The sequence below is a fragment of the Scatophagus argus genome, chromosome 5 (assembly GCF_020382885.2).
Source record: "Scatophagus argus isolate fScaArg1 chromosome 5, fScaArg1.pri, whole genome shotgun sequence".
Lineage (NCBI taxonomy): Eukaryota > Metazoa > Chordata > Actinopteri > Scatophagidae > Scatophagus > Scatophagus argus.
Genome location: NC_058497.1, coordinates 15249383 through 15265708, shown reverse-complemented (window position 1 = coordinate 15265708; position 16326 = coordinate 15249383). Strand labels below are relative to the sequence as shown.

The following is a 16326-nucleotide window of genomic DNA, read 5'->3' as shown; positions in this document are numbered from 1 at the left end:
TCCTCCTCCTCCTCCAACTGCTCCTCCAACTGTCTGCAAAACAACGCAGACTTAAACATACAGATGTATTCACTGGGGCATGTTTCCCTTTGAAATAAATGAACAAATTAATATGTTTTCTGTACTTTTGCCTGTGCACACATTGACATTCACTTCCCCTGCATTCAACCTCAGAGCAGAACAGAAATCTGCAAAAGAGGAAACAACTAAAAAAAAAAAAAATATATATATATATATATATATATATATATATATATATATATATATATATATATATATATATATATATATGCATACCTGTCACATACAATTCAGCCATTAGGGGATTTGGGGGGCATTGATAGATTAAATGATACAGTCAAATTGATGTACTGTGTCATTCCACTTTAAAGGGTCAGTTCACTAATTTGCAATGAGATGACTGTATTTTATACATCCAACCAAATGCAATAGAGGCAAAACTTCACTTGTGGTGCTCAGAGTTTTGAAAAATAATTCTCGAAACAGTGTCCTCACTTCACTTTGAATAATCTACAACATACTCACAAGAGTTTTCATATAGGGACAAGTGCTGTTAATATACAGGACTGTTTCTTGGTAGAAAGTAGTTCCTACAGAAACTGTTCACAGTAATGTCTCTGGATTATTTAAAGTGTATGGGACTTCCCAGTTTCTGAAGAGACAACATTAACTGACTGGTTTATACTTGAACTTACTCTTGAGATCATTTCCCATTATGTTTAATTCAGAAAAAAAAATGCTGCAAATGATTATTTTCTTTATCAATTAATCTGCTGATTATTTTCATGATTAATCGTTTAGTTTATAAAACACTGAAAAATGCTCATCACAGTTTCCCAGAGCCCATGTTGATGTTTGGGCCAACAGCAAACAACCCAAGACTTAATTTACTATCATAAATGACAGGAGAAAAGCACCAAATCCTTACATTTAAGAAAATGGAACCTGCAAATGTTTTGTTTGATAACGACTGAAAAAATTAAGCCATTATCAAAACAAACGCCAGCTTATTTTTTCGATCGACTGATCAATATTTCGACTAATCAGGTTAAGAATCCCATTTGAAACTTAAACATCTGGAACTTCCTCTTGCATAATACCAGCACAAATGAGGGGTTGCCAGGAATAACCATGAGCCAAAATAGAAAATCAAAATGTTTGGGAGATGAGATCACAGTGATGGTAGATGAGGTTAAAGCCAAACAACATGCGTTAAGCAAGTTAAATAGTTGATGCACTGAAGGAGGTGGAGCAGCAAACTGTGCCTGATACAAAAAATAACTGGTCTGGTAACTACATTTGACATTGACACACATTTAACATCAAGTTTTAGTCTTTAAGAGTTTGCTTAGAGATAAGATCACTTCCATGTTCAACTAAGTACTTACCTGTGGCTTTCTGATTACTTACTTAACTGATTATGTCTGCTTTATAAATGAGGCCCCTGTGCAAAAACTAAAACTACTCAGAATTATCTGAATGACCAAGAGCTAAATGATAAAATGTACTTTTTTTCTATATTCGATTGTGATTGATTAAATGCAAAATGCAAGGTAAACCTGAATGAACTGGAAATGTTTTAGCATAACATTTTAGCAGCAATTTAAACAGACCTCAGATGGCTCATTGGTCCTCACACTCTCCTGTTAAGTGTTATAATCTGTACCATGTGGACGTCACATTGGTTCATGGCACTTGGTTTTGGTAAGCAACAGCCACTTTTGAGGTTAATGTGCAAAAGCTGTTTGACACATACGTAAATGTCAAAACCAAATATGCAAAATGCAAGAATCTTTTATTTGTTTCACATCTTTTGATTTGAGATGTTATCATTTAGCGGAGGTCTACATGACTGCAACTGCAGTGTTCATAAGAACAACCTACACTCCGCTATTTATCGGACGTCTATCAGGACGAGACGTCTCAGATTATTAATCCTAATCAAATGTAGGTCTTCCTAATTTAATAACTGTTAATAAATCTTTGATGTTTTTCCATCTGAGACAGTGAATCATAATTACACTCTTTGCACTGCACTCCTTTAGGCCCTAACATCAGCAGCAACCTCTTCTTTCAATTTTTCTCTTCCTCCCTCCACCCGTCCTCTGTTCTGCACCAGCTGCCTCAGTTGGCTCCATCGCTCCAGTCCTCCCTCTCAACCCCTCCTATCGCTTCCTCATTTCATCAAACATCCTCAGCGGCGCACCTCCTTTATTTCTTCAGCCTTTGATTCTCTCTCCGTCCCTTCCCTGCTCCCTTGTTCTCACCCTATTAAACATCCCTTTTAACTACTCTCTCTCAGTCCCCAGCTCCACTGTTTTCTCTCCCTCTCCCTCCCTCTTAGCAGGGGTGAGATAGAGTGGGCGTTGATGTTGGTAAACTACAGCTGTGTGGAGGGCACAAATAGAGCACTAGACTGATGGCTCACAGCATGGCTTTCCTCCAGTGTAACTGTGAACTAAGGAGTGAGACAGAAGATGCAGATGGGGGGTCTAAATTCGCTGCAAGGGGAAAAAAAAAAAGGAGGAGCGGAATAAATCTAAGTTGGGAAATGATTAACACAAAGATGGAGAGAAAGCACAGGGATCACCTCTTTGCGCATTATATGCACAAGCTGGTCTGTGTCATTCTAAAGCACAGAATTAAGGGCTTATCATCCTGTTATGGGAAAAATGTGAGGAGAGTGTGACCAAAACTGAGAGGGGAGGCATTTGGAAGAAGAGAAATAGTGTGAAAGATTGATAGGGAGTAAGAGAGCGAGAGACAGAAAGGGGGAGAGAGGGCGACAGAGACAGCTGAGACAGCAGACAGAAGGGGAAACTAGACAGAAGCCATCTGCTTTACATCATTAGAGCAATACAGGGTTTGGGAGAGACATGGTGGGACTAATGGGGATTCATACTTCGAAGAGAAGTCGCTCCTCTGATGAAAAACAGTCTTATCTACTCTTAGGGAAAACCTGATGTGTTGAGTTAGTCTTTTTCTAACTTTCTTGCCTTTTTCCAAAACACATTCACACACACACTACACTGTTTTTAAGGAAGTTGTCTGCTTAACCATTTCAGTCTGCCCAATCAGCCATGTGAAGGTCGCTTGGCAAACCATTTTCCACTTTCCACAGTGAACGGACAAATAATTCTCAAAAGTCACACATCTTGTCAACGACTGATTAAATTACCAATAGTGCATTACAGATTGTCGCTCAGGTCTAAATAAGCCATTTCCAAAAGAAGACGGACAGTGGCCAAAGAGAGGCCGGAGGGACCTGCACCGTTTCCCTGACGACAGTCTCAGTGACGGGGGGTAGACAGTGTGTCAGGCTTGGAGAGAGGGTGTGTGTACCGCATCTGTGACCGCGAGGAGACAACGACTTACAGTATGTGAGTGCTAGATCCATAGTCTGTATTTTTTTTCCGCTTTCACTGCTATATCCTTGATGGAAGTCAATGTTACAAGCAAATGTTCACAGTTTTACCTTTTATAGGATAGGATGCCTTTATTGTCACTGCGCAGCTGTACAGCGAAAATCACATGAAATTCTTTGTGGTAAGGGACTAAGGTACAAGATAGAAGACATAATAAAACAACAAACAACTCAACATAAAAAAAGCAGAAAGAATGGAATAAATAAGTAGCAAGATAAAAAGAATAAAATGAAATTCATTGCACAGTCCCAACGGTTATAGATAATATATACTAATAATGATATTCTCAATTAATTTAACATTGGAAATATTGAACCACTTGATCAAACAGTGTTTTAAGAACTTGAAAACCAACACAGCTTAACACAGGCGAACTTTTGAAGAGATTTTCTGACCATAGTTGAGAGATGGCACTTATGTCCTCTGAGCTATAAGGGATATAATGCTGGGAGTTTTAAATTGGCTTCATTCATATCTTCAAACTAGAATTTTAACAAAATTGCATTTGACTTTTGGAGTTCCCCACGGGTCCATACTTGGACCTTTAGTATTGCCTGTCTGCATACTGTTGCCTCATATCACACACATTTTCACTTTCATGCAGATGACAGCAGTAGTTTTTCATACATTTTCTTCATACCCAACACCCTAAATGCAGGGGTATGTCACTAGTTGCATGCCATTTGAAACTTAACACCAATAAATGCAATTGAGAATTTGGTCTCATCTTTTTGAGTGACTGATTTAAGGTTAAAAACTATTCCCACAATGATTGCATTTTAGAATATTGTAAGTTTCTAGTGCAGTCTGGCCAGAATATATCAGCACATGCTCTTAAACAAACTTAACAACTTCTTAGACAAGAATCAGCAGGCAAACAGGACTTTACAGGGCAAACTCTCATGACAGTATTTTGCCACAGAGACCAGGAAAACAAGCACCAGAAGTGACGGTTTATGGAGGGAAAGAAAGGAGACACAAAAAGGGTGACCGTAACGATACCATCCTGCCAAAGCTTGAACATTTTTTCCACTAGGGCAACAGAAACCAGGGTCTTTCTGGGAATTAAAAAAAAAATCTGGCCAACATTAATGGATACAGATCCCAAACAGATGTCCAACATGCAACACTGTGCTGAAAAGAAAAGTCAGCATGAAGAAACACACATGCACTTTTATGTAACTCATTCACTGATTTCTTCATCCACTCTTTTGGTCTTTCATGCATTCCTTAATTCATTCATTCAAACGACTCTTATCCACCATCTTATTTATGGTTCTGTTTGAATAGCTATATTTATCATATTCTCTGTGGGCCATATGCAGAGAAAGCAGATTTTTCCCACAGAATCTAGATTCCTCATGTCTGACCACCCCCCCCTCCATTTCTCCTCCCTCCATTTCCGTCTTTCTGCCTCTCAGCTGTGAAGGGAAACAACCAGGCCCTAGTCATTGATCATACATCAACCTCAGCAACAGAGAACAAGAGAGGCAAAAGAAGAAGGACTTTGACTAAGAAAGCCAGAGAAACCAGACCACAATACCAGGATCAAGAAAACAAAGTTTACACATAAGGTAAAATTTCAAACTAGAAAAACTGACAGAAGATCTTTTACCTTCTGGATATTCATGTGACTGGCATTACAATTTAAAATGCATAAACATATACACCCATGCAAATTCACATATGACACAACTGTGCACACTATTACACCCACATTCTGTAGTCTCCTCTACATGCCCACACATGCATTAGGCAGAACGTTAATGTGGAGCTGGTGGAGCTGGTGGAGCTGGTTACCATTACAACGATGGTCAGAGGTGAGGTGGTAGTGGTGTAACCCTCTAGAGTGGGAGTGGCGGCAGTGACTGAGGATCCTTGTTTGTCCCAGTTAACCTGAACTTAACTGTCTGCTCTGATGACACACTCCAGTTCGGTCAGCCCCTGGTCCAGCCAGTGGTGCTGTGCTCTGTTCAAGACTTGTAGGATAACTGAGAATCCATCCTACTCTACCCTCCCCTGCTGTGCTTCTCTTCTACCAGCTTATGAGCTCTCAGTGTCTTCCCTCCGCTGCTCTACTCCAGTCTCCAGCTCCTAATGTTGGTGTTGCTGAGCTTACACACTGGCAGTCTTACATGACTCTCTCTCTCTTTCCCTCTCTCCCTCTAATACACACACACACACACACACACTGACTGCAGCTGTGCACGGTTCAGCCCAGCTCAGCTCGCCCAACAAATCACAGTCTGCAAGAGCTGTCAGCTGACCAGAGCCAGCTGCCACACACACACACACACACACACACACACAAACCTACATCATTTTTCTAAATTTCACTCTGCAGCATTCTCCTTCACCATTTTTCTCCCAATCACACAGGTCCTCTCAAGATGGAGCTCTACTGGCTGTGTTTGTGTATTTGTGGTCTGGGCACTAAAGACGCAGTGCAGACAAGCTATCCCGCAGTCTGATTTGGTAAAATAAACTGTTGCTTTTTTTAACGAAAGAGTATTTTAAAAAGTGTGCTGATGCATATGCATGTGCTTGCTACAGTGAATTCAGCTCGGTGTTCCAGTGTTTTGAGTGTGTGTGTGTGTGTGAGGCTCCAGGGGTGGGTGGAGGGAGGCGGTGAGAGAGGCTACTGAACGGAAAGTGGATGAAGAGTGTGGAGTGGGTGGCTTTGCTGATGAAGCATGCATGTGGAGTTTTTTGGACAGGAGTTAAAATGAAATTCCTTTTACTTTGGTTTAGCACATAGCAACAGGATGCTAACTTGAATTTTGACAAGTCTAAAAAAAGTGCTGTAAGAGTCCACAAAATCAGTTCTGATGTTCCTGAGTGCCAGCGACATTCACTTTCACCACTCTAATTGCTCTCATATCGCCATGACATCTGGTCTTGCTTTTCTTCTTCCAATTTCAGTGTGCAGCTCGGCAGAAACAACAAAATGTGCATTCTGAGAACAAAATTGTTTTCACATGTTTTGCAGCAATTTGAATTCTTCTCAACATAAAATTCCCCCTGTTCTTCTTTGCCAGTCATACTTGCTGAGGTTGCCCAAAGCATAGATTTCAAAAAATACATGTAAGTAACACCGGTTATGCCACACAGAGCTTTCTGAAGCAACACTTTAAACCCTGGATTTTGGTTTGTCATCTTTCTCAGTAAGTAGGAGCCAAAAAGAGTTAATTTGATTAAGCGGGAGGAGGTGAAGTGAGACGGGGTAAACAAGAACACCAAATTGAAAGGCAGACATCTGTCAGTCAAGCACTGCCCAAAGCATTCTTCCCTTTTAAGCCAATAAAAGATTTCCTCAATGGGACAATGATTACCAGAACGACCACGAAGACACAACAGAGGAAGTTTAAGCAATTTGAGGCACTAATGTAATGACCATATTGAAGGAAGGAAGACAGAAGATTTTGTATTGACTCCAGTGTTTTATCAGACATATCTAACATTAATATGTGTAAGCACTACAGAGGCACAATAAACATTTATTATTGGCTAAAACAATAATAAATAACAATAAATAGAACTAATATAATAAACCCAATTTGTTTTTGTAATAACATGAGCAGCATCTACCGAAGATCTGCAAAAGCAGAAGGAGTTTGAAATTTGAAATACATGTTCCACAGGGGTTCAGAGAGGAGGGAAAATGAGTTTTAAGCACACTATATGGACAAAAGTATTGGGACCCTTGATCATTACTCCAACAGGGACTTTAATGACATCACATTCTAAATACACAGACAGCTTTGCAGCAACAACTGCTTCCACTCTTCTGGGAAGGCTTTCCACAACATTTTGTTCTGTGGGCTCTGTGTGGGCCAGTCAAGTTCTTCCACACCAAACCTATCCAACTATGTGTTTATTGACTTTGCTTTGTGCACTGGGGCACAGTCATGCTGGAATAGCAAAGGACCTTCCCCAAACTGTTGCCACAAAGTTGGAAACATAGCATTGTCCAAAATGTCTTGGCATGCCGAAGCATTAGGATTTCCCTTCACTGGAAGTGAGGGGCCGAGTCCAACCCCTGAAAAACAGCCCCATACAACATCTGAATTCAACAATAAAGAGGAGTGTCCGAATAATTTTGTCTATATATTGTATTTGAGCTATGGAACATTAAATCATGCAGATTTGCTCTCCACATCTTAGCCTTTTTTACTCTTAAGTGTGCATAAATTACAGGATATGAATGTCTTTAAAATACAAAAATTTAAATTATTGGTTATTTTATCAGTATCGGTCATGAGAAGCAGGTAAAAAAAATCCATGTCTCACTTCCTGAATAAGCATTACAGTCAAATCAAAACCACATCTCCCCGAAACAAAAACATAAACAAAAACAGCACATATTACATCAGTGAGAGTGTAGAAGAGGTGCACTAAAGAATGACAGAACGACCAGCACAAATAAAGAATAACACACAAATTCTAACATGTAAATTCAGGTGTCAAAACATCACTCAAATAGAAACACACAGGGTCACTGGGGGGGATAACTTACACCACTGACCTGTGATACATTACAATTTAGCTCCATGTATGCCTTGTTTTCAGCGGCTGTCAGTAGATCTATAATCAGCTGACAGATAATGTATAGGTCCAGACGACTGCACACTCTCAGCTCCCTGCAGAGAGTAGGAGGTAGCCATGGTGATGTTGTTAGGTCATGATTAAGGTCATTAGTGTCCATGCCAATGTGACAGAAAATGCCACCCACCGCCTACATAAACGCTCATTATTATAATGCTTTACATCGCTAAATATAAACAGCACAACACACACAAACGCACAGGAAATACACACAAGCGCGGGCGCATACGCAATTGCTGTCCCCCTCCCATGCAGAGTACAAATATTAACGTTCCCCACTCGGTAGGAGATGACAGTGCATATGTCCAGTGCAATGTACAAAATACAGAGAAAGAGCACCATCAACCGCACACATCAACCACCCGCCCCAACGCCTCCGACACCGCCAGCCTCTCAGTGAAGGCTCTTCAGCGCAACGCGTCTGATGGAAGCAGCTAAAACACACAGAAGTCACAGAGATGGGCTTTGTTTGTTTGCCAGGCCTCCACAATGGTCTTGTCATGCTAATATGCCCACACACACATGCCCTGTAGATGCCAGCAAAGCGCCAGCGCCCCCCCCCCCCCCCACCATGTTACACAGCTTAGCTTGGTGTCGTGCTCTTGTTCACTCCACCTCCCGTCACGCTGTTTTCAAACACAGATTATAAACCCCCTGTATGTCTGTCATGCGTTTCCATCCAAATGTTTGGGAACGTTTAGACTAATCATTGCACATTTCCGTTATGTGGTTTACATGAGCAGATTACAAGAAAAGCTCATTTAACCCCTAAACTGTGGAACTTAATTTATGCTTATATGGCATTTAGCAGGGCCTGCTGTTGTATATTCTCTTTAAGAACATGGCAACATTCACACCTCAGCCAAGTGTAACATTCTTCATTAAGATTTAGCTGTTTTTTCAAAATTCTATTCATACACAAATGCAAAATGAGCATATTAATATTAGAGCAGGCAGCATAGCACGAGGCCTGACCATGCTGTAAGTATTTCACCCGTGATGTGGTGTAGTCATCAATTAAATCAAAATTCTTTGCATCTCATAAGAAAACACTGCAGTTTGCGGAGTCAGCATATGGGGTTAATTGATTTGCATACAACAGCTACAATCTTTTGTCACTTTTGTGTTTGTTTTGTTGGAGCCCTTTTTGCAATTGTTTCACTTCACCTCCATTAAAAATGGAAGGAGAGGGAGAGATCAATTTAAAGCAAAAACACCTGCAGCGACTTTAAGCAAATGAGGTGGAGAGTGTTCAATAAGTGATGAGGGCCTTACATTTCCACGGGTGAGGAAACAGGCGTAGTGTCACATCCCCTGAGAGAATCACAAACACTTACAGCAGTACATATATCCCATTTCTGAACTCTCTCAGATGCAAATAAATGTCAACCACTATTATTAATATCTGTACTAATGCTTTATTTTATAGGTCATTTATTTTCAAATAATTTTCTCATTTTTAGATTATTCTAAAGATTATTGGATTCATAATATAATAATTAATTTACTCTGTATGGCTTAAATGAAAAATAAAACTTTCCTGATTACAATTTCAGTATTTCATTCAATCAATCAACTGGCTACGTCATGTGAAATAACTTTTCTCTGACTCTCACTGCTGTAAAGAGTGCTGTTAAATTGGTTATTCAACTTTTATCAACACTCAGCATGTCCAAATCGCACCAACACATCTTTGGTTTCCCACCCATACAACCATCAAACGTGAAGGAGACTGATGAATGGCTCTCGAGATATTTGATATACAGAAAGACAAACTCAGACAGAGAGACAGGCATGCAGACAGAGATTCCTTGTTTTATGGTTAGATATTATTAAGGATCAGAAAGACGAGTGTGTTAGCATTCAGTTTGGGCATAAGTGCAACCTTGCTACAGTGTGTGACCCAGGTTAAGCTGTGTGTGAGCTAGAACCTCTGTAAAAGATGACATCAGTGTGCTGCCATCATTTGTGCAGTTAATGTTTTCCAGCTGTACAGCCGCAGTATAATCCTCCTGTTCCCAACAGAACTGTTCCTCTGCTGAACAACACCAACGAGGACAAAGCAGCAGCTACACACACTAGATCTGTGTGTGCATCCTGCAGATGCATGTAGGTTAACTATTTAGACAAAAGACGAGCACATAAGCCATTTCACGGACTTCAAATACCTCAGCCAACTCGACCAAATAGGAAACCACAGTCCATTAAAAACTCCTGCACACTGCCTTGTAAGCAGTTAGCTCTGCTATAGTTAGACTCCCTGCAGAGCTGTAGGCTGACTCATGGCAGCGCTGTTTGATGTGGTGCAGAGCTCCACTCAGTTTACTTGGGAAAACACTCTCCTGTTCCCATGGTGACCACAACAGGAAGGATGCTGTCACTCAAGGGTGCTGGGTTCTCAGCAAACTACAGTATGGCCCCTGGCACTCACAGAGCAACAAGAGGGACATGGGGTCAACCTCCTTCTGGCTGCACTAACCCCCTCATCCTCACAGAGCACGCACACACGCACGGTTTCTCTCTGACGTGCTGCAGAGATGGAGTTCATTGACTGCACTGAGAAATTCAAAGAACTGAGCAGCTGAGAAGAAAACTGCAGTCAGGAGGAGAACTCTGCAGACTACAAACTCTAAGATACAGATAATCTGGTAACATTTTCTTCAGAAGCAAAGTGCAGATAAGAAGTAAGTTTCCAGTTTTCAAACTTTGTTGAATGAGATCAAAATGAACTTCATCAAATGACCAGTATGTTTCTGCAACTGCTGTTCAGAAGACGGGAGGTTTGTGATATAAAGGGTTATTTCTAGTGATATTAATATTTTCTGAAAGTCATCCTAACATGCTGTTCTGAGTAAAACCTCAGGCTGCGGATGCAACACCACATCACACCCTCTGCGCCATAAACAGGAAGGCAGACAAGGTCTTTACTGAGCATGTTTTTCAACTGAGGGCACTGAGATACTACACAAATCTACGTGTGTGTGTTTCAAGGTAAAATGCCTTGCCAAGACCTGATTAGAGAAAATATTTCAATAAAAGTACCCTGGTACTGTACTACATCAGATGTTTTTGTGGTTCAAATATTATCTGCTAGTTTTCTGATTAATATTTTGTATTTATAATGGTTGTATGGATTTTTGGCATTATGCTGCTGTGCTGCAGCTGTGGCAAAATATATCTTTGAATATATGAGCTGTTGACACTGTCATTTTGAATCTAAAAGGAGTTCCACAGAACTGCTCAAGCACATTTTACTTTGAACTGAAGGGATTTTTTCGATTCTGACTCATTTTGGTCTTTGGATTTTGTCAATCCTCCAGAGCTGTTTCTTCTTCAACTTGGAGCTCTTCAGCGTCTCTCCATCACAGATTTGTTTTTGTTTCTGTCCCCCTCTGCTGATGAGCACTGGTCAAATGATGCACAGTTGTCTTATTTATTTAGCTTTTATATGTTGACAGGGGACATTAGAAGCACTTGTTTTGATGACCTGGATTTCCCTCCTAATGCAACAACTGCAGAAATATTTTCAAGTGAGAAAGAAATTGCAAATATGAATCAAAATCATGACTTTATATGCTTAATTGTGCAGCCTTGCTGTATTAAGATCAAGTTGTGAATCTGAAGGGAGACCATGTGGAATGTCTGACATAGTTTTATCTGGCCCTGAGTCGAGCTCTTCCCTGGAGGCAGTAACAGGAAGAACTGAGTTCAGAAACACAGCACACTGCCTATGCCATCTAGTGCTGAGAAGTCGACACAGCGGGCTGCATATGCCCCTGTGGAGCTGCTGCTCTCACTGCCACGTCTTTAATGAATGACCTCAAGGAGGCGCTCTGTGCCAGAGATACTATCTCTTCCTCTGGCAGCTGGTTTGTTTAGAAAAGGAAGCTATTAAAATGTCTTTAACTGAGAACTAAAGTCCTGGGGCAGGAGGGATGTTGGGGGAGGGATCATGAGAGGGGAGATGAGTTGGGGAATATAGGAGAAGGGAAGTCGGTAAGAAACAACTGCCGGGAAGAGGGGGGCATTGTTAAAAATTTCCATTCATTCCCCTGCGACTCACGTCCCTCTTGAAATCCCCCCCGACACACACACACACACACCCCCCAAACAACAAACAGCCTCACCTTTTCACATGCCGTCCATCTAACCTGCCGTCCAAAGAGCTGCTGAATTATTTAATGCATCAGTACTTTTTCTAACATTTCAGAGGGGATAAATGCAAAATACAGATACATGCAAGAGCTTGGATGTGGGAAAATTATATCTGTGGAACTGAATAAAAAAATTGTTTTTACTGTAGGTTTACAACAGACATTCAGGCACAGGTAGAGTCTCAGATCTTACAGAAGCAGTTCGAAAAGGTAAGAAATAATTAACTGGAAATTTTAAGTTCTGATTACACAAAAGCATATTTGTTTTTATGATATTGGTAGAGGTGGTCTTTGTTTCAGGTGAGGTGACCCACATAAAACACAGTCTGAAACCTGAGCCAGGCTTGTTGATGTTGCGAGGATGATATTGCTCCTTGATCTTCTTTGTGAGATGCTGAGCAAAATGCATCACAGGAGAAAAAAAAACCTGGCCTGTGAGACGTGAAAAGTCTGGTGCGATTTAGCAGCCAACACACACATGCAGCCACTGTGCTGTCACAGAGATGGTGTCTCATTAATTCATTCTCCCACGTGGCATCTCTCCACATCTCCCTGCTGTTTTCTCCTCCCCTCCTCCCCCACCTACTGTCCCGCAATCGGGCCTCTGTAGCCAAGCGTAGATGGCTGAGGTCACCGGCTTCCTAGGCGCTCAGCGATGAATGTTTGATATAATATCTACTATATATCTAATATCTATCTATCAATACAACAGACAGATTGTATTTGCAAAGTTTTCTTGCTACTTTTAAAATGTGAGTCAACGCCGTTATATTGTTGTTGAAGGCTGAAACGAGAAACACAGATGAAGTATCAGCTCAAGTTCAAGGTAATAACAGAAAGGAGAGCAAAAGAGCTGTCTCTTTGACCGTGGTCTTTCCTTCCAAGAGAGAGTACATTAATTAGAAACAGAGAATGAACCCTCACTGCAGAAGGGGGGAGGTTTTCACCAGCATTAATCATATTCATTAAAACCTGATGATACTGGAAAGACTGCGGCTGCAAAATAATAAAATATAAGTGCAGTACGGTAGTCATGATTACTTTCTCAGCTCTGCCAAGTGTCTGTTGTTTCTCTGTGATCTTATCTGGGTCATTTACACAGCTGTTAGACCCCTCCTGTTTCCTGTTCAGGTAAGAGAGTCTCCAACCAATAAGACAGTTGGCTGACTCTTTCATGCTGGCCAAGTCAAACGAAGCCAAATAGCCCAAACTCTGCTGCACTTAAAATCGAGCCTCTGACACTCGGAAACTGTAACCATTCCTTAAGCAATTATCCCTAATGATTTCTGCTTCCTGTAAATCTGTTAGCTTGAAAAATGTGTCCTCACTCTGAACCTGCCACATTCATCCTAAATCAGGTCCGAGCCAATATTTACTTTCATGTAGACATGCCAGAAAGACATACCAGCACAATGAATACTGTGGTTATAAGCTATGAACAGTCACATAAGCCTCATTCTAGCAGAGTGAAATATAAGTCATAACACTTCATGCCAACCCCCAATCTACACCCTCACTCTGAACAAAAAGCCCACTAGAATGCCTAGTTTGTAATAAATCATTCAGTCATGACGCCTACATTAGACACCTACACAAAGCCTACATGTAACCTCTGTGTAACCTCTACACCAGTGCTAACTATCTACCAGACGCCCACTCAGCACAGCTCCCTCTCCCTGAGGTCCCAGTTTGGACTGAGGACGCAGCTGGTCTGAAGACTTTTCCTCATGCGTTTTCATATGTATGTTGATCCTCCCTTAGCCCCCCCGCCCCGATTCCTTCCCTGATTTGTCTCCCTTCATACAGACTGAAAACATGTCTCCCTCTCCATGCTTCTTTCCTCGCTTATTTCTTTTGCAGATTCCCTTTCAGCATTTTTGGCTGACATTTAAGGCGTAAAAAATTGATGTATGCACACAAAAAGACAATTAGACATACAACCAGCCAGCAGAGACCCATAGAAAGGCTCCAAAAGAGAAAAAATAAAACAGAAACCTACCGACTCCCACCGCCTAACATCAGCATCTACAAACACGACAGACAATCACAGATCTGAGTATTCTCCACCTTTACTACCTCCACTTATTGAGCGTTTTGTCTCGGGGCTACGTTTCCCGTGGGACGCATGCTGGCGAGACATTTCTTTGTGTCATTCAGCATGAATAGCAATAAGTGGAACCGACATGTTTGAGTCAAATCCGTGTCCATTTCGTGGAAAAAAACTGTGACTATAAACTGACCACATACCATCAACAGATCCCATAAAGAGATAAATTAAAATAAAATGGATCAGATTTATTTTGTTAACATGTGCATGTCTTCACTTTCTCATGTTGACTCACTTCTGTATTGTGCGACTACAGTATGACTAGTTTAAAAAACAGTTCTTGGGAAATACGCTTATTTATCTTGGTCTTGAAAATTCCATGAAAATATTGATGCCACTTTCATGTCTGTATGTTAAATATAAAGCTACAGCCAGCCATTTAGTTTAGCTTAGCTTAACATAAATACCATAAACGGGGTTACAGTTAGACTGACTCTGTCCAAATGCAAAAAAATGCTATTCTAAAGGCCCCTAATTAAAGATTTTGTTATTATATCATATATTGTATCAAACCAACTGACTGCTGTAGCTTCATATTAATAAGATGATTTCCTCAAGTAATTCTCAGTACAAAAGCAAATATTCTCCTTGTATTTTCCAAAATGTCAAACTATTCCTTTAAAGATACTGTTGGCTGATTCATTTCCCAATCATTTTTTAAAAATTCAGGTTATTTTCCAGTCCTGAGACAAGCAAGCAGTGAGAAAAAGGGAAAAAGGTTAAAAGAAAGTCAGCACTGAAATGTGTGTGTGTGTGTGTGTGTGTATATATATACATATATCTATATATATATATACATATATATATATAGATATAGATATAGATATATATATATATATATCCAGCATGTCACCAACTGAGCATGTTGACAGCAGCCATATCTTAAAACTATGGGCCAGTTATCTTATGCTATGACCAGTTATGCCAGCTATGTCTTCTTGTGCACTGCTACTTAAGAGGACATAGTATCTGGAAGTGAAAACTCTCTATTTCTGTGTTCTATTTCTAACAGGGTCTGCAGACATAACACTGTGTGTGCATACGTGTGTGTATCTTTATCTTGGTGTATACGTGTGAATGGGTGCGGGTAATTGTTGGCGAAATTTTAACAACGGCAGCTTGTTTCTCTTCAAGTTTTAGTTTCTAACACCAGTGATGCAAAGACAGACGCAGTCAGATGGGATCATTGGTGGGTCAGCCAGGTAGATCAAAGCCCCATAGGGGACAGTCAGACAGGAAAAGCACAAAAAATCGTAAAGGATTTGACTGCAACACAAACGCAATTGTGTTTAAAGATTTATAGACTTTGTGGACAGTTTGCACAAATGGAAGACATGTTTTCTTCACATCCTACCAATCTGTCACTTAATTAGATCACTCCTGTACTCTGTCTTTCTCACCCTGTCCAGCCAGTGTTAAGTGAGGGAAAGTCCACAGCATGTCTAACTGCCACACAGAGTGCATGATTGTGTAAGTACAGATACAACGGGCCAAGGGAAGCAGGGCACGGGGGTCGGACGGTAATGGCTGTAGCATATTCAGGCCTCCTACTCTGGAATGCAGAGTGAGGCAGAGACACAACACAGCAATTCACTTGCAGAGGGTCACTGAACTATTCTTAGTCCAGCATGTGAAGTCACCCCCCCATACCCCACCCATACACCCTCTCACCCCCCCATACCCCACCCATACACCCTCTCACCCCCCATCCCTGGGGACTGTGGAAAGAGTCTGGACGGACGGGTGGACATGATGTCTATTAAGGTACGGGGCAGGGTGTAGAGGCTCGATGGAGAGCTTTAGAGAAAGAGAGAGGATAAAAGTTAAGCTCCACTGAGGCAAAGCCTGGTCAGCTAAGTCTGAATGGAGCAGTTCACTGGCTGTGAAGCCTCTCCAAAGAGCCTATTGTAAACGTACATTGGCACAATGCATGGAGCCCCGGGGACCTCTCTCTCCTCCTCTCATGTGACCTCTTACAGACACTGACATACAGACAGTCACATACTTTCTCTTG

At 41.1% G+C, this 16326-nt stretch overlaps 1 protein-coding gene across 5 annotated transcripts in view; it reads right to left on the bottom strand.

The window, feature by feature from the left end:
- Positions 1–16326, bottom strand: part of dock10 (dedicator of cytokinesis 10) — a 62949-nt gene that overhangs the window by 35720 nt on the left and 10903 nt on the right. The gene's annotated exons all lie outside the window — the stretch shown is intronic.